This window comes from Chionomys nivalis, chromosome 9 (assembly GCF_950005125.1).
Source record: "Chionomys nivalis chromosome 9, mChiNiv1.1, whole genome shotgun sequence".
Classification (NCBI taxonomy): domain Eukaryota; kingdom Metazoa; phylum Chordata; class Mammalia; order Rodentia; family Cricetidae; genus Chionomys; species Chionomys nivalis.
The window spans coordinates 59,298,223-59,325,125 of NC_080094.1; positions in this window are offsets into that span (position 1 = coordinate 59,298,223).

A 26,903-nucleotide genomic window follows, 5' to 3' on the forward strand; every position below is an offset into this window, starting at 1 on the left:
CAAAGTCATTAACAGCCGAGTATTATTGCATTGGCTGGAATTCAGTTAAGGACTAGAGGGAAGTTGCTCTTTATTAAGATAAATCATTGCCTTGGTTATGTCACCCATGAAATAATCAATTTACTGTGTTGGTTAATTTCTTTCCTCTTTGATCTGTGAATTAAATTCAACATATCATTGTTTCACACAGCCCCTCCAAAGACTTTTAAGGGAAAAGTGCACACATGTGTTCTGATGGCTGTGGTCTTACAAGGACGATAAACAATGCAGCAATGCTGAGGGTTCACGCCTTCCATCAATCATTTCCACAGTTACCTTTGCTGTGTCCTAAGGGTGGAGCAGTACCCAGAGCTAACTGGGTGATCCTGTCTCTGAATTCTTGAATTATTACTGTTAAGAAATAAAATGTTAAGCAGAGAAAAATCTTTTTTTTTATTAATTAATTTATTTAATTATTAAAGATTTCTGCCTCTTACCCGCCACCACCTCCCATTCCCTCCCCCTCCCCCAATCAAGTCTTCCTTCCTCCTCAGCCCAAAGAGCAAGCAGGTTTCTCTGCCCTGTGGGAGGTCCAAGGACCACCCACCTCCATCCAGGTCTATTAAGGTGAGCATCCAAACTACCTGGGCTCCCACAAAGCCATTATGTGCAATAGGATCAAGAACCCATTGCCATTGTTCTTCAGTTCTCAGTAGTCCTCATTGTCCATTATGTTCAGCGAGACCGGTTTTGTCCCATGCTTTTTCAGACCCCGGCCAGCTGGCCTTGGTGAGTTCCCGATAGAACATCCCCATTGCCTCAAAAATCTTAATACTTTAGGGACCACAAGCCTGTGCCAAATCCAAAGTGGGATGCCCTTATCTGGAATCCAGGATGGATGAGCACTGGTATTTGCAAGGATGCACACTTATAAGTATGAGGCATCCTTTCGAAGGATCCCTCTCATAAATACAAAATACTCTTTGCGCCACGATTCATGGTTCTTAGAGGGAAAGAAGTTGAACGGAGTGTTTTATTTTCCTTGCTTTGGTGATTCCTCTGAGAAATACTCTCGTACTTGGATGATTTAAAAATATATATTTTATAATGAAATATTTCAAACATGCAGACAAGTATAGAGAATAATATATAATAAAAATCCATGGACCCATAACACAACTTTATCAAATCTAAACATAGTACTTCAGATGTGTGTGTGTGTTTTAAAGAAATAAATTTTATAGATGCTGCAGAGGATGCTTCGGCAACCCTTCCCTGTTCTTTCCCATTCTCCTTCTTTGCAACTGGAATGACTCTCATGAATTCATGCACATAAATATTTTATTTTTATGCCTTACTTTTGCTGCATATATTTCACAACTATATACAACAATACTATTTTATAAATGTTTATACTTTAAATTTTTGGGGGATAGGGTATATTTTGAGACAAGATCTCACATAGCCCAGGCTGGTCACCTTCAACTCTGTTCCCTCTGTCAACCAGCTGGAGATTACAGGCACATGTACTGAGCTTTAAAACATTTTGGAGATCAATCTTTTGTCATTTTGCTTGTTCCATTACATGCTAGGAGTTGCCAATAGCAGTGCAAGTGAAACTAAGTTGTGGTTGTATAGTATTTCGTTGAATAGTTACATCTGAATTATAGCCACGTCTCTTCATTTCTATGTATAAATGGTACCCCCGGGGCACATACATGTAAATAAATAAAGTCAAATGCGAAAGGACTTCTGAATCATAGATCATGCGTAGTTTTGTCTTTGCTAGGTATTGCCAAATTGCCAACTTTTATCTCCATCAGATTCACTGTTTCCCCAGACATCTCATGCTAGTGTGGCTGAGAACGATTTTCTTATAGACATCAGACCTATGCAGTACCCTCTCACTCCACACGCTCATTCTCCACACTGAAAAGGAAGCAGAAAATTGCAGGCGAGGTGAAGGGTAGAGCTGCCCAGATACTTATCTCTGCTTTCTTTTCACTCTGGCATTAGAGAGCTGGCTCAAGTCAAAATATCGAGGGCTGGGCTGGGGTTTATAATGTAGGACCAAATCATCTCGGTGAGCAGAAAAGGAAATAAGGAGAATTACCCGGATACTTTAGACCTCAAACCATATTTTCATAAAGTGCTTTTAATAAATATAAGGCTCCGGTCTTAATCCACCTCAACCTTGCACAAAAGCAACCCAACAATTTTTTTTTTTAAAAAAAATCTTAAAAGTTTCTTGATTCATTAAAATCAAGTAGTGCTAATGGAACCCGTAAGTCAGAACAGACTTATGTCACTATGCTCCTGCACTCCAGGTTGACGTGGAGCCCTGTATCAGAGAAGCTGCAATAGGAAAAATGAAGTCGGTGGGAACACAGAGATCAGAAGAGATGAAAATGTTCTTAGGAAATGATTTCACCAACAATGATTAATCCCAAGCTTAAAATGCTTGTCTTCTCCCAGAAGGTGGCAAGGATTCTGTGGGAGAGGCAGTCAGTGTTCAGAACCATTCCCTCCCCAAGCCAGGCTGACTCAGGGCCTGATGGGAGGATGCATCCCACACTTAGACGGTATCTAGTCACAGTGAATATACATGTGGAACACACAGTCGGAACTGATTCTTGGCATTGTCATCATCATTCATTATTATTCTCATGTTCTCTTCATTTCTACACACGAGGCTCGGGAACTTTTCCCCCACATCAGTTTCACTGCTTCTACGTAAGTGTCAGGCACCACATAAAATGTGTCTTGCTGGAACCCATTTTCAATCAGTAGAGAAAGTGATTGCTGGATTGTTCTGCTGCCCAAGCCTCATCCCTCCCATGAATGCTTCTCTTATACCCAATGTTGTGGGACTACATCACCCACAAGGTCAGCCTTTTGTTTCTTTGCCACTGACAAGCTCTGGGAGATATGGACTGTTGGGAAATCTTTCCTTGAATGTGTCACCATGGAAACAAGTTTCTAAAACCATCTCATTTTATGATATCGATGGGTAAAGACAGAGATTGCTGGAGGAAGTTAGAGCTTAAATAATTATGCCTTTTAGTTTTTTCACAGAGGCAATGTGATAGCCAACTGGCAGAAATTTTGTATTAAATATTGAAGTGTAACAGGTCTCAGAAATGTATTCAAGCCTCAGCTTCTCCACCTATATAATGGAGACAATAACTCAGTACCTACTACAAGGATTGTGGAAATTGTTCAGACACTAACAAAAAGGAGGTAGTAGCATAGACGCTGACATGATAGATGTCACAACCGAGGAGCTGTTACCTGTCATTGTTTGAATATTAAGTGCCTCTAAAGATCATGTGATCATGGTTTATTTGACAACATTTGGTGCTGATGGGAATTAGTAGAACCCTCAGGAAAAGGGGCCAGGTGGGAAGTCATGGGGTACATGTTCTTGAGGGCAATACTGATACCCCATTTGTTTTCCCATCTTCCCTCTTGCTTTTGGTCTGCCAGAGGTGGACAGCTGTGTTCCACATCGTTTTCTCCACCATGATATGTGGTTCAGTCACAGACTCAAAAGCAACACAGCCTGCTAACCAGAGACTGACTCCTCGGAAAGTATCCCTCAAAACAAACACATCTTTCTTCCCTGTAAGTTGATGTTCTCAGTTGTTTCTTTCTCAGCAATGGAAAGCTAAAGTACACACCTTTCTCGTGTTTATTTTCTTCTACTTAGTGTATCATCTAAGAGATTTTCAAATAGTGATTTGTGTTTTAAAAATAATGGGAATTTGTTTTTCTACAACGAAGTCAAGATATTACCTTTGCTACTTTTTCTGTGGACACCCGTAGGTAGGATAATAACTGACAAACTGCTTTATGCTTTTGTTCTTTCTAGAGGAGCACCCTGAAACCATAGTATTTTGGATTGAATTCTGGATCTATGTCTTCCTAATAACAACACCTTAGATTGAATTCTGTCTCATCTGCAAGGATTTGAGTGAGGAACGCTTCAGAAACCTGTGTAGGACATTTACCTCAGCACTAAATCAATGTGAGCCAGAATGATGTATTACGGCCCTCACCGTTGTTCTTAGTTACTCCTCAGAAGCACGGTGGAGTAGGATGAAGACAGTAAAATAAAACAGCCGTGTGGGCTCTATGAAATGAGCCCACCCTTCCTTAAGATCATTTAGCCCCTCCACCCCTGCTGTGTGTTTACGTCAGTCCTCTGAGCTTGACCCCCAGCCATGGAATAGCATTGTTTTGGATGGCCTTGTGTTTAGATTTGACTTCATTCTGAGGACACTTCTAGACAGAATTATGACATTTGTTTATGACCAGGTGATGGCAGCTTTGAGAGCTACACCGAGGTGCAGGGTATTTAGAAGCCTGAGACGCAATGCATGCAACTTGAAAGTATGGTTTCCCATTAGTCAATTAATTGATAAGTAAAATAACTTTCAGGGAAGAGAGGTACTTTTAGACTGTGCAGTCCGTTTCTCACAGGAGGAGAAGGGATAGAAATGCCAAGGTTAGTGGAACCATCCTGGGTGGAACCATCTTGGGACACACTTGTGTTCTCCATCCCTGAAAGTGTTTTAAGGAGCACATGACCAAATACCTTCTTCCCATTTTCTGTGGCAACAAAAAATGTTCTCTCCTTGATTTGGAACTAATTCCCAGATGTGAAAATACAGCATGGAATCACCTCAGAAAAAGCAGAAGATTAGGGAAAATCCTACAAGTAGCAAATATGGAGTCTGGGATACCACAGACAAAGGGACACTTTTAAGATAAGAAGGTGGCCAGTCTGCTGTTTTCTGAGTGAAAACATCTAAGCCTTATCCAAGATTTTCAGTAAAAATAGGAAAATGCACATTTTCACCCATAAAAGATACACAAAGAGTGAGAAAATTCTACTTTAACTTCCCTTTGAGACCCACAACTTCAAAAACAAACAAGAAAACTAAATAAAACAAAATATAAGCATCAGCATGGAAATCAGTCTCTTAGGTTTTTATAATGTAATTCAACTTTACTAACTTACTTTTCTTTCTCCTATGCAAGATATTCTTATCTATAGAGCAGGGAAAATATTAATTAGGACTGGATTTCTTAAATCTTTCAGTGAGCACTGAATAATAGTCATTATTTCAGAGACGGTCATTTCTGATGACATTTCCTCATTCCTGTTTATTATTGTATTTAAGTAGTGAATGGAATTCAGTGGTAAATAAAGTCCCAAGTTAATTACATTTGTTGTTGAATGGTCCCCTATCAATTTCTAGAATTCATAAAAATTGTGTATTAAGATATCAAGCAGCTGGAATTTCAGGAAACTCTCCTTTTCAGCAATTCACGTTTGACAGGACAGTCTCTTTACATTGCTAGCATTAAGCATAATTTCTCGGGAGAAGACAATTACATTAATGAATGATTCTTGTGCTATCAAATCCCATGGAAGCCATTTCTGCAAAACGAACTGGAAAATCTGTTCTGTGTTTAGAAGAGGTGGCAGTTCCCACACCCAACAAAGAAAGCCAACTTTTATATTCAGTAACCAATAGATAAATTCTGGCCTGGAATCCCATCCACAGAAAAGGCTCTAATAAATTCAAGCTCCAAATAAGTTCACGTCCAGTGGAGCAGTTCATTATTCACTGGGTACAGAATAAAGAAAAGCTTAATATTTTCCCAATAAGTCTAAGCCTGATGAATTTTGTTATTCAGGTTAAAAAAAAATCCAACTCTCCTAGTTGTGATATTTCTAAATTACAAGACATTTCTTGCTTAAAGATTGCCATATATAGAATTAATAAGGTTTAATGATTTTTCCTCCCTGGTAAATATTTTCAGAGTAGCTGAGAAGTTTTCTTACTCACCATATAATCCATGGCAGAAGGTTAAACTTTCCTTTCTCCCCTAAGTCTTACTTATGCCGAAAACTCGTAACTTGCGTCAGGCGAAGTGGTTTTCTTTCTGTACTTTGGAATATGTTTCTTTTAAGAGTCAATGGAAAGATTTGTATCACAGCTGCCATGAGAAATGTTAGCCCGAGGGTCCCCGTGTCACCACTCAGCTTGTAAGAAGAGGTAGGTCCACATAGGAGAGCCAGAACTCATAGTAATATACCTGGTTATCAATTTGCTTCTCTTTTCTCCATCTTTATTACTCTTTGGAACCTTTCTCTTCTATCTTCGCAAGCCTGGAGTGACGCAGATGCGCTGGGAGTCATAACACTCTGGGGGTCCGGATCCGGAAGTGACACAGAGGAGTTTAGCCTGATCGAAGATGCCATAGGATTTGGGGGACCGAGGAAAATAGCGCTGAAGTCAGAGGAGAATAAAACCTTCAGGCAAATATCTCCTCTGCACTCCGCTGGGAGTGAATGGTGTGGGAAAGGCAATGGCCAGGGGCTTTTCTGCCAGAGAAGCCGCGAAGACCAGGGGTCGACTCATTTACAGAGTTCGAGAAAAAGACTCTCAAAGCATGACAATAAAAGTAGAAATCATAGTAAAAAGAAAAAGATGGATGAACTTATAGCATAGGCAGAGGATAGGCAGAAATTTCCTCAAAACCATAAACAGTAAGTGAGGTGCCAGCTTACCTCCCCACATCGTTATTGCTGCCACCGAGAGACATGTGAGTGGAAAAAAAAAACCCCACGGGGATGAGGATACAGGAAAGGGACACATTTTTCAACAAACATGAAAAATGCATATCCCTACAAAGAAGCAAATAAATGAAAAACTTTTAAACGTCACCGAAACACCAAAAATTCTCCGCTAAACAGCTAAAGATAATGAAATCTCGACGGTGTCCCACATGAAGAATTATGGGAGATCCAATCCAGAGGCTGCAGCTCCCACTTGCAGTGGGATAACATTATCAGAGATAAACTAGAAAACTTTATTGGAGAGAGAGAGAGCACCTGTAGTTTGGGACCTAGAAATTCTTTTTCGGAATGAACCCTGAGGTAAAGATAACAGACTATAAAAGCCTAAAGTTGAAACACACACGCACACACACACACACACACACACACACATCGGGAATACTGATTGAATAAATTCAATATACATATTATGTATATACTTTTTCATAAAATGTATATAATATTTGGACATATGATTGATTTGTTGTGCTTCATTGAGAAAGGAGTGCAATGTGCATATGAGCCCTTTCATATGTACTCTATATGTGTGTATCCCTACCTATCTATAGCTATACATACATCTATATCATACGTTCTCTAAAGTTTTGGTATATTTTAATGTCTTATATTATATGGGAAGAATGTTCTCCGTGAATGGAAATCTTCTCCATGGGTGTGGAAGGTTTAGTCAGTGAAGAGCAGGTTAGGAGTCCAGAGAGGACAAGGAGCATTGAGAATCACAGGGCTGCTGCTGGTGGTGGTGATGGTGGTGGTGGTGATGCTGATGACACTGATGATGGTAGTGATGATGGTAATGGTGGTGATGATGTGAAAGAGACTGATGGAACCAGATCACTTTTGGTCTATTGGGTAACAACCTGACTTTTCGTTTTTATTCTCCCATTTCCTGTCTTTCCTACAACAGCCAAATCCACGAGTACAGGTATTTGTTTTGTTCTTGTATTTTTGTCTGTAGAACCTACCTTACTGCTCAGTATGAGAGCCACTAGCCACATAAGGATATGAGGATTTCAAAAATGACTGATATGAGCTGTAAAATAGGATTTGCCTTTAAGGGACATTTATTCTGGTTACTCAATGAGATAATATTTGGGCATAAGGGATTGAACTAAATGCTATATAAAATTAATTGTACCATTTACTTTTTACTTTATATGACTAACCGTACATTCTCTATATATTTAAATTTAAATTAATAGACATTTAATAAAATCTGAAACAATCTGTATGGCTTTCATACTTTTGCTGTTGAAGTCACAGATTTAGAAGATGCATCGTTCTCATTTATTGTTTGCTGAATGAATAAATGAAAAAAATGAATCAGGCTATTTTTTTTTTCTTTCATGATCTCTAAATTTGTTTTTGATGCCCCAACAGAGGAACTTGTGGTTGGGAGAGAGTTGGTTTCTGATGCATAGTTGTTGAAGTAGCCTCTCCCAGACTTGTGCTTTCCCCAGAGTATTTCTGAGAGACCCTTCAGGCCATTTGGTAGACATATGCCTAGTTGCAAGGAACTCTGGGCTGAGACAGAAAGTTCTGCTGCTGTTGTTATAGTAGTCAAAGATTTAGGTTGGACAGAATCAGCAATTGTTCTATTGGTTTGCAATTTTAAAACCAGCATGTTAATCTTGGTGGGCATTGTCAAATGGATTTGGGCAGTGGATACATCTCGACCTTTCTAATTTATTTAAAATATCACAAGCTAGCATAAAAGTGGAGGTCAGTGCCCTTTTTACTTAGAGATATATATGTATAGAGCAAGATTCTAAAGAGTTGGTCTTCTGGTTCATAGTGGTTTCCAAAAGATGGTTTTTCATTTGGGTCTCTAAGTGAAAGAGATGACGTTCCTAATTATGCATTTACCTGTAGGGGTTTCATATACACACCTGTGCTGGCCAGACATATATTTATAGAGATGACCTTTTCCTCTCTACCAAAATATAAATGAGTAAATTTTCAAGAATTTATAGGCAGCCCGAGAGAAGTGTTTTCGGAGTGGGTGACAGACAGGGAGATTGGATCCTGCTTCAGGCAGTAGCAAGCAAGTTAAACCATCTCTGATTGACTTTTATTAACTCTGATTTGTAAGGCTGATAGGCTCAGGCTTGTAGCTGATGGACAGGTTTTTGTCACTCAGCCAAGATATGAATCCTAGAGAAATGCCAACGAGAAGAGACGGTGTTGTTCTCCCAATCCATTGTGCTTTGAGCATTTGCTACTTTGTTTTTTCTGTTTTACATACCCAAGTTGAAATGTTTTTACCAATTATTTTGTCATTCTTTATAAAACTTAGTTTAATCAGACGCGGAGTCTGATCTTTGTGCTTTAGGCTATGGCTGTAAATAGCAACGATTTTGAAATGCTATTTGTTTGAGCAGCTGAACACACTGGTTAAGAGAGCAGGCGCAAGAATATGAACACAAACTTCTTTTTTTTTTTCATTTTTGACTCCTATCTTTTGCCAAAGGCTATTTGTTTATCGAAAAAATTCCTTTAGCTATTCTTTAAAAGTGCCTCTTATGGTCTAGGTCGGTATAGACTCAAAAGCCCTTCATGTAAATAATATATTCCTTTTTATTCATTGGGTTGGCACTAGGCAAAGTCACACAGTTTGTTTCTGGTATCTTCAAGGTACAGTCTCATCCTCCCAGCTCTTGCTGAGCATCTATGAGATGGGTCAAACCCTGTGCTTGGTGAATGCTTTGCAGGCACTACACTCAAACTGCACAAGGATGCTGCATGGGTTGTTATTTCTATTTTCACTGTTGAAATGGATTTCCAAATAATTTTCTATTTTTTTTGAAGTTTCAAGCCAGTAACACGATTGAGTCATGTTAACTGCTCAGTAATTTTTGTCTTAGTTGTAGGTGGGTCAGGTCTCTTGAGCCTTCCTTTATGTTCCACTCATTAAAATCTGCTCTCTGAAATGATCCAGTGATCTCCTTCCCACTTAGATATAAGGGCTGATAAGATTGAATAGGCTTCCTGTTTCCTTTGCGATGTCCTCTCTGACCCTTGAGTCATTTAGAAGTCAGTTTCATTTTGGAATATTCAGAGATTTTCTGATTGTGTTATTGAATCCCAACAGTGCTGCTCTGCAGAACACATTCTATCATTTTGGTTATTTTCCATGCATTGTGATTTAATGGTTTAGCTGATGACCTGTGCTGGCAAGAATGGACACTTTTCTGCTGTTGTATACTATGTGCTATAAAAGTTAGTCAGGACACATTTTGATATTCTTGTTCAGATTTTCTGTATTCTTACTAATCAATCAGTTTTCCTTTCAATTGCTGATAGAGGGACACCATATCTCCAACCATTTTTTTCTTTTTTCTTTTTTTTTTTTTAATTTTATTATGTCTACATTTGTGACAGAGTCTTTCCAATAACACAAGCTAGGCTCAAAATTATGATCCTCTTGCTTCATCCTCTTGAGTGAGGTCTCACCAGCATTCCTGGCTACATCATAATACCAGAGTGGAGTTTGAGATGGAATATTTTATGAAGTTAGCTTTAGGCTCAATTGTGCATAGAGTTAAGTTCTATTCAGTAGAGTCTTCAGAAGATTTCAGCACAGGCCCTAAAAAAAAGCTCAGTCGTTTTGTTCCAACTTTGGGTTTGTGTGCCTACCAAGAGTCTCCTTGGCTCACTGTTGTCATTCTACAACAGGGTCCACACAACTGCACTTAGTATGGAGGGGCGGTTTGAGCTTTTTCTTCATCCACAAAATGGTCACTGCTTCTACTCATTGAAAGACAGAGTCTAAGAATTTCTGTCACAACTCCTTTTCTGTCCATAGATTTTTACCAGGTCTTGAATACCTGAGCCTGGCCATGTTTAGAGAAGAGAATGGCCATTTGCAGCTCACTTGTCTTGCCTCTAATGTTTTTAGAGAATACTATGTAAGGGTCCTTGAATAAAATATAAATTGGGTTAAGTTGAGGCAAAATATATCATTTTATTTCTTTGGAATTTATTGAATTTCAAAAAACTATTTAATTTCATTTTATATCTCAACCTATAGAGTATCTTAAATGTAGTTGAAAGGGATTCCTCTCTCAGGTCGAGTTTAACATAGAACTTAATTATATCTTGTTGGCTGCTGCTATTTGAGTTCCATAGATATCATTTAAAAACCTACCTGTTTTATGACTAGGTGAGTAAAGGATGAGGGACATTTCTAACTATAACTGTAGATTTGGGTATTTCATCTCAGTTTTCCACTCAGCATTTGTTGATACTCAAGTGGGGCAGGGGAAGGTTGGGGGTAGGGAAGAGATAGACAGTTCCTACTCTTCTGCTGATCCCAGGCAAAGATGGCCTCGCCATAGCATACACAGTGTTGAGAGTCCTGAATCTAGAGGAGGCCTTCTCTGACTCGGCCCCACCCAGCTAACTGGGAGAGTGATGGGTAGGCAATTCTCTACTGGTGAACCGGGTGTGGGGAGGAGTCTGGATTTCCATGTGATAGCCACTGGTGTATTGCATCACTACTCAGAAGGGATGGGAAACTGTTTGGTCTATCCTGATGTCATCCTGCCTGGAGATGGCATCATGGTAAGGATGCTGGGATGCTGGATTTTCATTCAGCTTTTTCCTGTGGGTGCTTTTGGGAACACAGATATTTCTGTAGTACTGTACTGGCATGAAAAATTCTGCTTCAATCTTCCTGTCTTCCTGCGTCTTTGCCTTTATGGTGCTGGGGGAAAGGACTGGCTATTGTCAGAAACTGTGTTCTTGTTTGGGTCAGGTTATGCTTCCCCACAGTGCCTTTGGGATGCATACAATAATAACAAAAAAGAATAGTTAAAAATGTAATTTAAGCTTCTGTCTTATGAAGCTAAAAAAAAAGAAGACCAAACTTAATTCTAACTAAATAGAAGTATAGAAATTAGAGCAGAAATTGAAAATACAAATTATTGAATTTTCTCAAGGTAGACATCCACAAAACAAAAGGCAAGTTCTTTGAAGGAATTGAGAAAATTGATAGTCAAATTAATGAGAGAGAGAAACCATATTGGTAACTAATATCTGAAGTGACAGAGGAGCCATGACTACAAACCATTAAGAGAATAGTAAAGAAATACTATGAGCAGCTTTATGCTTGCAAATGATGACAAAGATAAAAAGGACCAATTCCACAGAAGTCACAATCTACAAACATTTTCACAAGAAATAAACAATTTGAACTAGCATATATAAATTAAAAAGTATAAGCAATCATATTCAGATAACAGTAGTTTGTGCTGGTAATTCCTTTACTTAAGAGGTTGATATAGGAAATCTGGTATTACTTTGAGTCTACCCTTGTGTGACAAAGTAAATTACAGTTCACCCTGGGCTACGGTGAGAGTCCACCTACCAAAAACAAAAAGAAAAATAAATATAATAAATATTTACTAATATTTTTCTGGAACAAAAAGTACCAGGCCCTGATAGACTTATTGGTAAATTTATCAACCACTTGAGAAAATATTTGTACTATTTTCTATAAGCTCGATCATACAATCTATTTAGAGTAGATTCCTTCCAAAGTCATTCTATGACATGAGAATCGCACTAGCATTCAAAGAAATAAAAAGATATTAGATTAAAAACACAGATCTCTTCTTAATATAAATACTAAAACTTAGAGCAATATACTAGCAAACTGAGTCTAATATTATCTAAAGATTTTATGCTATGACCAAATGAGTTTATCACATGTGTGTTAGGACTGTTAAACATGTTAAAATTACTTTTTGGATTTATATGAATAATCAGACTTTCATATGAATAGACCATTTTATGGTTGGATATGTTCTTGGGTTGGATGTTTTTTTTTTCCTAGTGTGAAATTGTTAATAGGTAATAGGACATTTTAGAGGTGGGGTCTAGTGGGAAGTCACTAGGGAATTGAGTGTATGATTTCAGATGAATTATGGCAGTTTTGCCAGGACCACAGGTTCTGGCTTCCTGTCTTGCCATGTGCATTCTTTCTCCTATACTTGCTTATGTCCTGAAGATTCTGTCTGTCCTGTTGAGATACAGCCAGAAGATACTTGCCAGAGAGTCCTGTCATTCTTCTGGGACTGTCTTAAAGCTGAGAAAAAATGTATTTTCTTAATAAGATACATTAATTTAATACAATGTAGGAAAATTTCGGGGAAAAAAGGTTCAATGTATACATAAAAAATACTGTCTGCAAACTAAGAAAGGAACTAGCAGCGTGATAAGAAATATCACAAGTATTTCAAGAGCTAAAATGGTGTTTCGTGGTAAGAAACTAGATTCTTCTACTAGGGTGAGATTTAAGGAGAGTGAATATACTCATCTTTCCTCTTCGTTTACAACACTGCCCTTTGAGTTCCAGCTATTGCGTGGTTACCAGGAGCAGAACATGTATGATAGTGTCTAAATTTGCAGCGCTTGGAAGGCTGAGGCCTGGTTATTGCCATGGCTCTGAAGTCATGCTCAGTTTTGCATACAGGGTTCCAATGGCTGTCTGGGAAAAATAAAAACAGTACACAGAAATACAGTTTGAAAAGGAAGAAAGAGAAATTTTCATATACAAAAGATGAGTAGTTTATGTTTAGCAAAGCCTAAAATTTTGATTAAATAATAACCTGAAATAGTAAGTAATTATAACAAAATATATAGGATCCAAGGGTTAGTTTACAGAAAAAAGTAATACATATAATTAAAAACACAATGCAGAGTCTGGAGCTATGGTTTGGCCATTAAGAGTACTTGCTGCTCTTGCATGGGACCTGGATTCAAAGACTATCATCCATATGGCCTCCATAGTCTCTGGCACACGTCTGGTGCACATAAACTCATGCAGGCAAACACACATAAAAACAACAAATTCCTTTGAAAAGTACAACACATGTCACATTAGCACACCCTCAGATGAAATAAGTCTATACAAATATGCACATAACATCTTGTTATTGTTTAAAATAGAAGGTGCTCCCCGTAGTCTCAGGCCTTTGAACACCCAGGTCCCCAGATGGTAGAAGACTATCAGGCAGGAGGTCACTGCTTCAGGAAGTAAGTCCCCCGGGTTGGGCCTTGCCGTTTTATAGCCTGATCTTATTTCCTGTCCTCTTTCTGCTTCTCGACTAGAAGTATGTGACCAAGTGTACATGTGTGTCCATCCCAAAGCCATGCCTCCCCACCGCTGTGGTGTAAGCCAAAAGAAACACAAACCTCTCCTAATGGCTGCTTGTGAGGAATTTGGTCAGACTGATGAGAAAAGAAGCTAATACAGGCCTGCTAGAAGAAAACCAGACAATATTTTCTGAGGACAGTCAATGAAAGACTCATGCAAATTGCACACTTAAAATTCATTCAACACAACAACTAACAAATAAAAGTCAGTTTAAAGAATGAGCCAAAGTTCTTAAAATAAACATCACCAAAGATGTGTTAATGGCTAATAAGTGTGTGGAAAGGTAGGTCATATGATGCTTCAAACAAGGTTGAGATGCCTGTAACCCACACTGTGGCCAGAATCTCGTTCTGTAACACCCCTTAGTGCTAATGAGGAGTGGGCAATGGCATGGCCGCTTTGGAAGACAATTTAGCAGTTTCGTGTAAAACTTAGCATACTGTTTTCCCAAATCACTAAAACGATGGAAATTTATTTTCTGATAAGCGAGAAATCAGGAACTTAGATAGTTTAAGGATCGGTTCATTTAGCAATATAATGAGTTACAATTGCCACTCAAAGGTATTTCTGCCTTCAAAGTAACAGTGTTCCCCCATAGTTTCAAAGTGCTACAGCCATTCACAAGCTTCTGAGTGCTTTTACTGATTTAGTAGACTTCTCCCCTTTTATTGAAAATAGATTTTTTTCCCTCACACTATATCTTGACTACAGTTTTCTCTCCCTCTACTCTTCCCAGTCCCTATCCTCCTTGCCCCCCTCCCAGATACCCTTCTCTTCTGTCATGAGAAAGCAAACAGGCTTCTAGGGATAATAAATTAATATAAGATGATGTGATAAGATATGATACAATATAAAAACTAGCACGTTGGAACAGGATCAAACATACAGAAGGAAAAGAGGCCAAGAGAAGGCACAACAACCAGGGACCCTTTGGTTCACACACACAGGAATTCCATTAAAAAACTAAACTGAAAGTCGAAATAGATACACAAAAGACACTCAGCAGCTTTTTCCTCTGGGGTTCCCTGGGCTCTGAGGGGAGAGATGAATGGAGACATCCCTTTCAGCGTTGTGCAATTCAACGTCTCTCACTTTCTGCTTACTACCTGGCTGCGGGTCTCTGTGCTTGTTCCGCTCTGCAGCAGGAGGAAGCTTCTCTGATGACAGCCGAACAAGTCAATGATCTGTGGAAACTCAGGGTACTTCTAATCATCTTGTACAGAAAGAACATTCTTTGGTATTTGCTCAAAGATGAGGAATAACTCTGTCAACTCAGAATGTGCATAGGGATGCAGCAGTCTTTCTCATAATTGCTCTAATTTGTAAACAACCAAGATGTCCTTCAGTGGGTGAATAGATTAATAATCTATGGTACATCCAGGCAATGGGATACTTTTAATCTCTAAGAAGAAATGAGCTACAGATCCATTAAAAGACAAGGAGGAACTTTACCGAGTATTACTAGTGGCAGAAGCCAGCTGGGAGTGTGCACCTACTGAATAATTCCAACTGTATTAAGTTCAATAAAGGCGAGAACATGCAGACAGTAAAAGTCAGCTATTACTAAGGATTGCTGGGGGAAACGGATAACAGAGCATAGACAATTTGTAGGGCAGTTTGAACTTATTTTATATGTAAGTATAATGATAGGTGTATGTGTTTCTTCATCTGGAAATTATTTTTTGGGGTTGATAGCAAGGTGTCTTTCTTTTCTTTTTTTTAATCATTCAAGTGATGTTTAAAATTAAAAGAACAGAACAGGTTCCAGTTCTTTTCTTCCCTCCCTCCCTCCCTCCCTCCCTCCCTCCCTCCCTCCCTCCCTCCCTCCCTCCCTCCTTCCTTCCCTCCCTCTCCCTCTTTCTTTCTTTCTTTCTTTCTTTCTTTCTTTCTTTCTTTCTTTCTTTCTTTCTTTCTTTCTTTCTTTCTTTCTTTCTTTCTATTTTTTTATCTTAAGATCTGCTTTTGTCCGATGCTCTTAACTTTTTTTTTTCTCTAAGCTGCTGGAAAGAGGAAGTCTTGGCTGTACTAATCCATCCATGGTGCCTCAGCCGTGTCCCTACAGGGCTTGAATGCCTGTGAGAAGCAACTTTTCCCCCATCCCTGTTTCTTCCTCTGAGTCTTGTTAGACGACCCCCTTGCAGCTTAGAGTCAGGAGGACAAAAACTCGAGCAACACATTATCCATGGGCAGTGCCCGACATCTAACCCCAACCCCCTTTTCAAGGTTCAGGTCTAATACTCCTACAGGAAGCATAGTGATAATAAGCCAGATGCAGGCGTTTCCTTCAACTTTTGCCAGACGACGTGGCTCCTTGGAGCAGATTACAATGAAGTCTGTGCAGAGAGGCATGTTGGAACCTCCCTCCCCAGAGGAAAAACAGTTTTCAGTCTGAGACTGACCCAGTAAGTGGAGTCAAAATCCGATTGTTACGTCACCCTCAAAACATTCTATTTAATGCAGCTTATAGAGTAGACAGACCAAAAGTCCCTGCCTTCTAGCGTCATTTGATAGTTTTCTTTCCATCCTAACCTCGTTTGAGGCCTTCAAAGGGTAAAAAAAATTAAAGTTTTAAAGTGTTTTTTTTTTTTAATCTATGTTATCTGATTTTCCTTGTTAAGACAAGAGCTTCATGTTGGCTAGCCTTGAACTCTCGAATTCCAAGATGACTGGCAAGGCATTTTTCAAAATTATACTTACTCCATGCTTATTGTAGCGTGCCTATCTCTCTGATAAAAATGAAAATCTTGTAATAAAATTTCAAAAGCATTTAGGTGGTTCGTAAAGATTTCCTTTTTATCTTTTGTTTTTCCTTATAAATCTATCACTAGGCAGAATTGTGCCTGGCCTTGAGTTGACTCTGAAAGCTACTAAAGAAAGGAGATCTCAATCCCAGCACTTGGGAGGCAGAGGCAGGTGGATCTCTGTGAGTTCGAGACCAGCCTGGTCTACAGAGCTAGTTCCAGGACAGGCTCCAAAACCACAGAGAAACCCTGTCTCGAAAAACCAAAAAAAAAAATAAATAAATAAAGGAGATCTCAGGTGAAGACTTTGCTCCAAGTCCACCCTATGCTAGCAACTGGTAGGAGAACCCTGGGTGTGTGATTGAAATTCTCTGGTAATTGACATTTTGTGCTGACGAATTTCTACTTATTGTCACTTGGTATTTGACAGCTTCATGAAGCTTTGTGTCTCTCTAGGGTTGGAAGGATACACAGGAATAAGTAGCGGTGGCCTGCGATTCATGCCATGGATTTCAAGGATAGATCAAGTTGTCACAGATTTATTCTTGTGTTAAGTTACTCCCTGTGCAATGAGATGGCGGAAGTGACTTAGATACATGGTATCTTATGTGGTACTGGCCATTACCTGTGGTAAACTGGTAGCTTGGGTCTTCCTCAGGAGAACAGCTACCAAGGGAAAACACCTCTTCCCTCAGAGCTGGCTTACACTGTGGCATAATTTATGTATGAGAACACTATGCTTCTCATCCTATTTTTAACATGGAACTCTCTGAGTTTGGTTTAGAATGTAAGAATCCAAGGACATATGGCAAAAAGAAGGCAGCAATGAATCTGCTTATGTCATCTTTGGAGATCAGATATCTTGAATCAGATGACCAACTGATTTCCTAATGGCTGAGAGACATGGGAAACTGATGGACTTATTTTGACACATGGGAACTTGCAGTTAGAAGCCTTGTGTTTTAACCATAGTCCTTAATCATTTGGATGTATAGTAGTTAGGATAAACTAAAGCTGGTCAGAGTCTTTACATTTATAAAGTGTACAATCTAGATGGGAATAACAGCATAACACATAATTCTGGACTTAAAAACAATTGGGTAAAGATTAAAATAACAGAAGCTAGCATGTGACTTCTGTTATATATTATAATATATAATATATATTTATATATATTAATTATATATTTCTTCAGAAGAGACATGAAATTCCCAGCCTGCCTGTCTTGTTACCTAGACTTACTACACTTGGTTGATATTCAGAAGTCTGGGCTTCTTTTGGGGATGGAAAGGGAAATTTTGGTGCCATGGAACATTCAGTCGTTGACTCCAGGAAGAAAGCAATAACCATCCTCCTGCATATTGTATTTTGTTTTTGCAGTGCAAGTTGACTGAATGTGAAGATTTTAATTGGACTATTCCAAGGAATACCATTGTTATAGGAGTTCTCGTCAAGATGAATCTTACATGCAAACATTTCTTCCAAATAACCATGAAAACCTAGATCATGAAAAAAATTAAGGTTTGCTGATGTGCAAGTGTGTGTCCCTCCATCTTGTGCTTGGCATCTCACTCAACTTGGGGACGACAACAACTTGATAAGTTTCTTTTAGACTTTGTCTCTAATCAGCTCCACTTTTGATTTTATGTGTGTTCACCCCAGTGAGAATTTTTGCTTTTCATTTTTGGGTTAGGGTTGAAGGTATATATATATATATATATATATATATATATATATATATATATATATATATGTATATATTGAGTATATAGTTCCATATACTCAATCTGATGCCTTCAAAGCAAATGTTTAAGTGCACATAAGGGTTTGTAAAGTTTGAATATTCTGTTAGAGGCAATTCAAATTTTGCCTCGCAAAGTCTTGAACAGGAAAAGTGAATAGAATTTTGCAGAAACGGGGTTTATTCTGAAACAGGAAAAGTCAGGTTTTCTCAATGCCGGGATATTTTCTGTTGCCTGCTGAATTTCACAGTCACGCTCAATTTTGTCCACTCACTCTAATACAAATGGAGGTACAGTCTTTAGTTTTTCCTCTGTTGCTGCCTGTTATGGTCCTGATGATGCATGTGTTTAACAGACATGACTTGGATGCAATGTGCCCTCCTAATGAGTATGATGCAAGCTTCGTGTAGACTGAACCTTGCCACCTGGGAGAAACCCATAGATAATGCTTGTAGGACCATGATGCCTTTGGCCATTAGCTAATTCCTCTATGCTATTAATAGATAATATGAGTGAATTTCTCATAGGCATTTTATTATTTGTCCTGATGAAAGACTCCCTTGAAATCTTTTAGGGCAAATAATCACAATTGAGTATAAAACAACAGAACCAATATGTGTGCCCACGTGTTTTTTAATGATTTGGTATTTTCAGGTAGAAGGCTGGGATTGCTGCCTCTGGAGAGGTGACAGACTGAGGATTAAACTGGCATTATTGGTGGCTTATCATTGGGCTGCAGGAGTTGCCTCTCTTGCCTCCTCTCTTCTCAGGACTTCTGCCTTGTGGCCATTCACCGGTTCATTAGCACGTGGATGAGGAGTGTGCCTGCCGAGGAGGTCTCCCCGGCTCCACATTTCTCCTGTCAGCAGTTCTGGTAAAAGGAGGTGTGGGGGACAAGATTGAAAGTAATGGCCGCAGCGAGGCCGGGGGGATTATCTGTGGTTTTCATTAGCTCCTTCTCTTGTTAGCAAGTGAAGCTAGAGCTGAACACAGTATTATTTTCTTTATTTACCTGAATGTGCTGCGTGCCGCGTTCCAGATAAAAATTCTGCCTTGCTATTTATGCCTCTCCAATAACTGGAAGCTAAGGGAAACTAAATATAGTCACTAAGGAAAACTAAGTTCTGTAACACTAGTGATGTTTCTCTATGCACACAAATATGGGTAGGGTTTTCACACACACACACACACACACACACACACACACACACACACACCTTATAATCAATTCCTTTCAAAGACTTTTGTTTCTTGTGGGATTTTTCGCAGTTCTTTTATTTTGAACACAAATGATTATTTGTGGAAGACACATTAGTCTGAAACCGACTCAATCAATCGTATAATCAAAGGGGGACCAAGAAATTTAACACAGACTTAGTAAGGATTTCATGAAACACGACCTTAAAATTGCAAGTCTTTGATGTTATTAAATAAACATAGCCATTCAGCAAAAATAATCAGCTTCAATGTAATGTGAATAAGTGCTTTGGGTAAAATAACAAGTGTCGGCATTATATGTGCATTGAAGTTGGGCTGTGTTCTGCACAGCTCAGGCTGACAGAACTGGAGAGAGCTCGTCTAAAAATTGTGTGAATGACTCAAAGTCTCTGTGAATGGAATTATCTCTTAAACATGGGAAGGATTTGAGCATGATGGCTCATGCCTATCCTCCTATTCTGGAAGCCTGAGGCAGGGGGATTCTCAGTTTGAGGCCAGCCTGGGAATACAGTGAGACTCTGTGTTAAGAAAAAAATTAATAATAAAATAAGGGGAATTCCACAAGCTTCTTAGTAACATATTGAGCACAGGCAGACCTAGCTTGGAAGTGTAACTAGATCAATGAAGTATTATAGGCATCTGACAATTCTAATCTGCATTTAACTTAGTAAAATAATTCGGGGGCAATCTCATTAGAAACACAAAGGATGATCTTATATTTGAGGTTATTCTTACATTCTTACAAAAAACATGGTCAAGTTTGATTGTGTGAGCGGTTGTATCTGCCTTCATCTCCACCTCCGTGGAGGGCAGTGTGGCACTAACCGATTCCAAAGGGGAAATAGCATTTGGAAAGAATTTTATAATTCATCACAAACATACTACATCTTAATCACGCACTCCTCCAAAATAATTTGGGTCATTTTTACGAGATGATACATGTAGTTGAAAGGGAAATTAGATAATCTATGTCCATGATATCCATATACGTGTATTTTTTTTTCACTGAGGCAGACTGAGGCTGCAAAGTTCTTTTAATGACAGACAGTCTTGGAGGTGTGTCTACTGGCCCCCGAGTAGCTGGCTCTAAAGGCAACAAAATCACTGCCCATTTCATGGTAGGGTTTGTAGAATGGAATGACGGTACTCATCAATTTTCAAATCTTTAAAATCAGAGTTTAGCAACTGATAGTTCAGCGGGGGTTGGGGTGGCACCGTGTATAAATGCAGCAGCGCTCTCGTTTTTTGGTGCCACACTGACGTGTCCTTGATACTCAAGCATGATTTCTTTTTATTTTTGTCCCATGAGTCCTGACCCACAGAGATTGGATGTTAGAACAATTCATCAGGTCCAGCCAATGAGTAGAACCTCCTTCACCTTGTTCCTTTCTTTCAGTCATATATAAAGACTGCTGCACTCCCCTCCTTTTGGAATCTGGGCTGTGCCGCCTGTGAGAAAATGTTCCCTTTTCAAGTAGGTGGTCCTAGTGTTCATTATCCAGGGCGAGCTTCTGGTCTTTTCCTGTCCTGGAACTAGCTCTTGTAGACCAGGCTGGTCTCGAACTCACAGAGATCTGCCTGCCTCTGCCTCTCAAGTGCTGGGATTAATGGCGTGCACCACCACCTCCCAGCTTTATTTATTATTTCTACATGCAAGAAAAGTTTATTTTTGTCTTTTCAGTGTCAGATTTTTCTCCAAAATCTTAGAATAAATACAGAAAACACAACTATGAAATAGTTACTTTGAGCAACACATAATGCTTGTTTGTCAGACATGAAAGACTAAGTAGAAGACTGAACCCTACAGTTAGCATGAGCATATGGAAGAGTGCTGGTCCAGAAAGACATGCAAGGTTCACGGATAAAATAAAAGCATGATGATAGAGACTGAAGATGTACTCATAAATGCTTTGCAAGTATTAGTGTTCACCGTAGAGATTGTACTACAACTGATCAATGAAGTTGATCACATGAAGTCACTCAAGACAAAGTTGGTCAACTGTAGCCCATGGGCTGAACATAGCTGATCATGTTTATAAATACTGTATTAGAACAGAACATGGAAGCAATAGCTGATCATGTTTATAAATACTGTATTAGAACAGAACATGGAAGCAATAGCTGATCATGTTTATAAATACTGTATTAGAACAGAACATGGATGCAATAGCTGATCATGTTTATAAATACTGTATTAGAACAGAACATGGATGCAATAGCTGATCATGTTTATAAATACTGTATTAGAACAGAACATGGATGCAGGCAATGTTGATGGCAGCTTTCAGGCTGTAAAAGTAGAGTATGAAAGACAAGGTCCATGAGGCATACAAACCAGAAACCATTTAATACCTGGTCATTTTACCAATAAATTTTGTTAATTCTTGCTTTAAGCTAACAGGAAAGTGCAATAACAATTCAGTGTTTGCTATATAAAACAACAGCGTGTTTAACAAAGGATGGCATAAATAATGAGGAAATGTACTATCCCAGGAAACCCAAGTAGAAAGTTTTTTTAATTACATGCTTCAAAAGAGTCACCAAGGTCCTAAATCCCTTCTAGCCAAGCTATTTTGCCATGACAACACATTGGCTCATTATATGGCAAGTTCTTCTTAGGATCAGATGCAATAGTTTCAAAGTAGCATTTTGTACAGTTGTGGCATGAAGAAGTGTTCATAGACTGCTGTCTTTCAATATTATATAGTTTCATAGAAGCATTTTCCTGAGACAAGCTTGAAATAATATATTATAATTGTGTATTATATTTTAATTATATTTAAATATAATATATAAATATAATCACATATTAATTATACTGATATAATTGTGTATTATAATTGTGATTTTAAGATACTCATGAAAAACTCAGCCAGCTTTTGGGAAGAGAAGCTAAACACTCAGACCTGAGGTTGCTGTGTTGATGTTGATGAGAGCTCTGAGATGCCACCTAAGCATAGACCCAGGACAACGTGCCCATGGCATTAGACACAATTATGCTAAATGCTGTCAGAGAGTTTGGTTATGCTCTATGTGGACATAGAAAGCACTTTATGTTGCTGAAAAGTAAGTGTTTGTGAAGTATGGATGAAGAATTACATCTATGATGTTTATGATCTTATCATGTTTGTCTTTTCTCCTTTCTGCTTCTTTCATTTATTGGTGTGTTTGCATTTGAACTTTTTTTTTCCCTCAATCTGCCTCTTTTCTCTATTCCTGTTATTTCATTTATTTTTTGTCGTTAGACATTGGAACTGCTCTTCCAAATGACCTTCCCCTTTTTTACATGCATTATTTGGAAGGAAACTGAGGAATATGTGATCAAGAAACTTACACAGTGCCAGAAGATACTGCGCAGACATGTCTGGGAGACAACAAATTAAAGCTCTTGGTGATGGACCTCGATGCTACAATACCACTCTGCCAAGTAAGATATGCCTATCGCTGCAACCGTGGCATGAATGTTATAGGATAACTGACTGCTTTATGGTAAGATCTGAGGCTTTACTTTTTCATAGGAATGGCCTCCTGTCTGGTGAAAGCTCATGACTGGAGAAGTCAAAGAACCAAGGGTAAAAATCTATCCTTGTTATTTTGCTAATTAGTGATGTTGTTAAATTGCTTTCCATATAATTAGGTTTGTGCCCATAGACCCAGGCTGCTTCAACACTGGTCAGAGAAGCTTCTTTTGTAGCAAATACACAGACTCATAACTCGTCATAGTGCTTAGAATTAGAGACTGTGAGTGCTTAGGCTCAGGGAACAGTGCAAAAGAAAAGACAAAAATAATATAAGAACCAAAGGTTGGGGAAGAAAATTGTGGCTGCTTCATTTGAGTATCACCATGAATTCACAGCAGCCATGGTTGATTGTGTAAGACTACACAAGATCAAATAGTCAAAACTTGAGCATGGATGGGGAGGAGCTCTTAAGGCTCTACCCCTAACTAAGCAGTTATTGGTGTTTGATAGCTGCTTGGGGAGGGGTATATGAACAAATGGGTGGCATTAATTGTTAGTAGGTCATTGTAAAAGAAGAAAAAGAAAGAAGATATGAAGTTGGGAAGGAAATGTCTTAGGGAAGGATCTGGAAAAGATTGAAATGGAGAAATGGAGTATTTATACGCTCATATTTCATTTTATACATGTATGAATCTCTCAAAACATAAATTAAAAAAGAGATATTTAGCCATCAAGAGGAAGGACAGTGATCCTTCTCTTCCAGTCTCTAAAAGAAAATGAGATGCCAATTTTGTTAATCATCAACTGACAAGTTCTCACTTACCTCCTAGCTTCCATTAGTTTATCTCAGCATTTACAAGCTTTTCAGACTTCTGTTTCCATGAATTAAAATTTCTTTCCTTTAGCAAAAACATCACATAGTAGAAATGCACATTTGGACGTCACAAAGTAATTGATATCTGTCCTTGCAAAGGACAGATGGCTTGAGTGAAAATTATTTAAAGAGTGTTTTCAAGAAGTTGAAAACAGATAACAGAGAACTATGACTCTTGGAAGAAGGTGGATGCATGAAGCAAGCCCCACATTCACCTGGCATTCCCGCAAAAGAGAGCCTTCATAATGATGATGGATAAAGGATAACATAGTATCAGTTCAGCTAATGCCAAAGTCAGGATCAAAATTGGGATGATGAGGATTAGATTTCAAAGGAAAAAGTATTGGAGAGATGAAAGTCATATGAAGGGAAAGCACATACATTAACCTGGGAAAGAGTTTTGGGGTTATTTCCCAACATCCAGATTGAGTATAGCCAAGAAAGAACAGTGAGATCTTAGATGGCTTTTCTGGGGCTGAGAGTTGAACAAAACTATCAGATATCATAGATTTGGGGGAATGGTGGTTTTCTTCTCATCTAATAGGTAAACACCCATCCTGCTGAGTAAACAAGGCATTGGATGGAGACATAGAAAGGGCATAACTTTGTGATGAGAGCATTTTGGTGAAAAAGCCATTTCTTAGGACTAAAGAAAAAAAGCTAAGTCCTCACTAAACATAAAGCGTGTGAAAGGAATGAAATGATCTTCCAATAACTTAGTTGCTTTATTGAATGGAATTATACGACAGTATAATTCATTCTTCTTGCACCTAATTAGCACACTGGTAGATCTGCAAAGAATTAATAAAGTACCAGTAATGACCAGTGAGAGTCTGGAGTGGTGCAGATGCTGTAATGAGAAGACACTCCCTTTTAAGTGACTACTAAAAGTATGGTCAGCATTGCAAAGGAAATTCAAGCATTTGAGTAAACAGATGCACACTCTGAGAAGAGAAAGTTCATCTATGAAATATTATCGCACAGAAGCACTAAAGTTGGTAATGTTGGAAATGAGATGCTCACACAGGCAGCAGGTTTGATGCTATAGGAAAATCTGAGCAGAAAACTCTGTCAGGATCCCTTGTCATCTCCAAATGAAAAGACATCGAAAAAGAAATTAACAGAGGCTCTGTCACACGTGAGACAATATTTAATGGTTTAAGTTAGTAGTTGCAGGAGTCCCATAAAGAGAAAGAAAACAGGCAAAATATTCAAGGAAACAATGACTATGAAATCCACTACTTGGGGAAAATTTATTTGAGAAAATCAGTGAACATAGAAAATTATATATGAAGAAAGCCTAAGTATATCATAGATAAGAATAAACCAAAACAAGCCCTACCCCAATAATCTAAAATAAAAAGGCTGTCATAAAAAATGTCTGAGAAAAGAGTACATTACACACAGGAAAATGACAAATACACAAACAAATGTCTAAACTGTTATCAGAAAATATGTAGGTTATGAGACAATTGAAAGATATTTTAATGTGCCACATGAAAACAAAGCACTAAATCTACCCTCAGGAAATATTCTTCAAAGATGAAGGCAAAGTAGAGGTATTTTTTGATCAAAAGAACTTCTTTGTGGGAAGACTGAAAGTATAAGAAATAACACACATTTCTTCAGAAATGATTGTAAATAGAGAATCAGGTCTACAGAAAGGGGTGAAAGTAAGTGGCCATGATAAATATCTGAGTAAGTATAAAGAAACCCCAAACTTTATTTTCCTTTTAGCATTCATCAAATGGCTAACCTGATTAACAAAAATTACTTTCTTTTATTGTAAAATTCAAAGTAAAATAGAAGCAGCACTATCTTTGGTGAGGTGTTATCTCTAGCAAGCACTTGATTGATACAGTTCTATAAATTTCTCGAACTTTATGTAACATGAAGCAGTTCATTCTAAATAGTGTGTGTTAAGTGTGTATCTTTGATCTTGAATATTAGTTTTGAGAAACATTTATATAAAATACACAGAAAAGTCTAAGAAGATAATACACTGTAATACTGACAATATTGGCTATCAAAGATATAAAGAAAAAATGGTGTGGAATAGCTAGAAAAGATGACAACAAATATGGTTCATTAAAGTTGATTATATGCTGGATTTGGAAAGGTCAGTGATTAGGAATGCTTACTGTCCTACAAAGCACCTAGTTCAGCTTCCAACATCCTCATTAGAAAACTTGCAGTGGCCTGTAATTTCAGTTCTCAGTGATCAGATGCCCTCTTCTGGAATTCATGGGCACTGCACACATGTAGTGCAAATAAACTCATGTTGACATGCTCACATATGTAAATAAAGATAAATCTTTAACTTTACTAATGTAAAAAGTCTGAATACTAGTATAAAAATTAAAAGTACTGTGGTTTCTCAGAAAACTGGGAATCAATCTACCTCAAGACACAGCGATACCACTCTTGAGCATATACCCAAAGAATGCTCAATCATACCACAAGGGCACTTGCTCAACAATCTTCATAACATCATTATTTGTAATAGCCAGAACCTGGAAACAAGCTAGATGCCCCTAAGCTGAAGAATGGATAAAGAAAATGTGGTACATTTGTTCAATTGAGTATTACTCACCTGCAAAAAACAATGACATCATGAAATTCACAAGCAAATGGATTGAACTAGGAAAAACATCCTGATTGAGGTAACCCAGACTCAGACAGACAAACATGGTATGTGCTCACTCATAAGTGGATACTAGATATAAAGCAAAGGATAACCAGACTATAATCTACAGTCCCAGAGATGCTAGGTAACAAGGAGGATTGTACACGTACCCTGGGAAGGAGAATTAGATGAAATCTCCTGAGTAAACTGAGGGCAAGGGGAGTGGTAAGCAGAAAGGTATGGGGGATGAGAACATGAGGTAATGGGATGGTTGAGGAGGGGAGCGATGGAGTGGAAGAGCAATGAAAGAGGGAGAGTCACAATGGTGTTAGGGAGAAACTTGGTGCTAGGGAAACTCCCAAAAATCCACAAGGATGATCCCAACTAAGACTTCTAAAATAGTGGAGAGGTTTTCCAAATTGGCCTTCTATAATCAGATTGGTGACTATCCCAA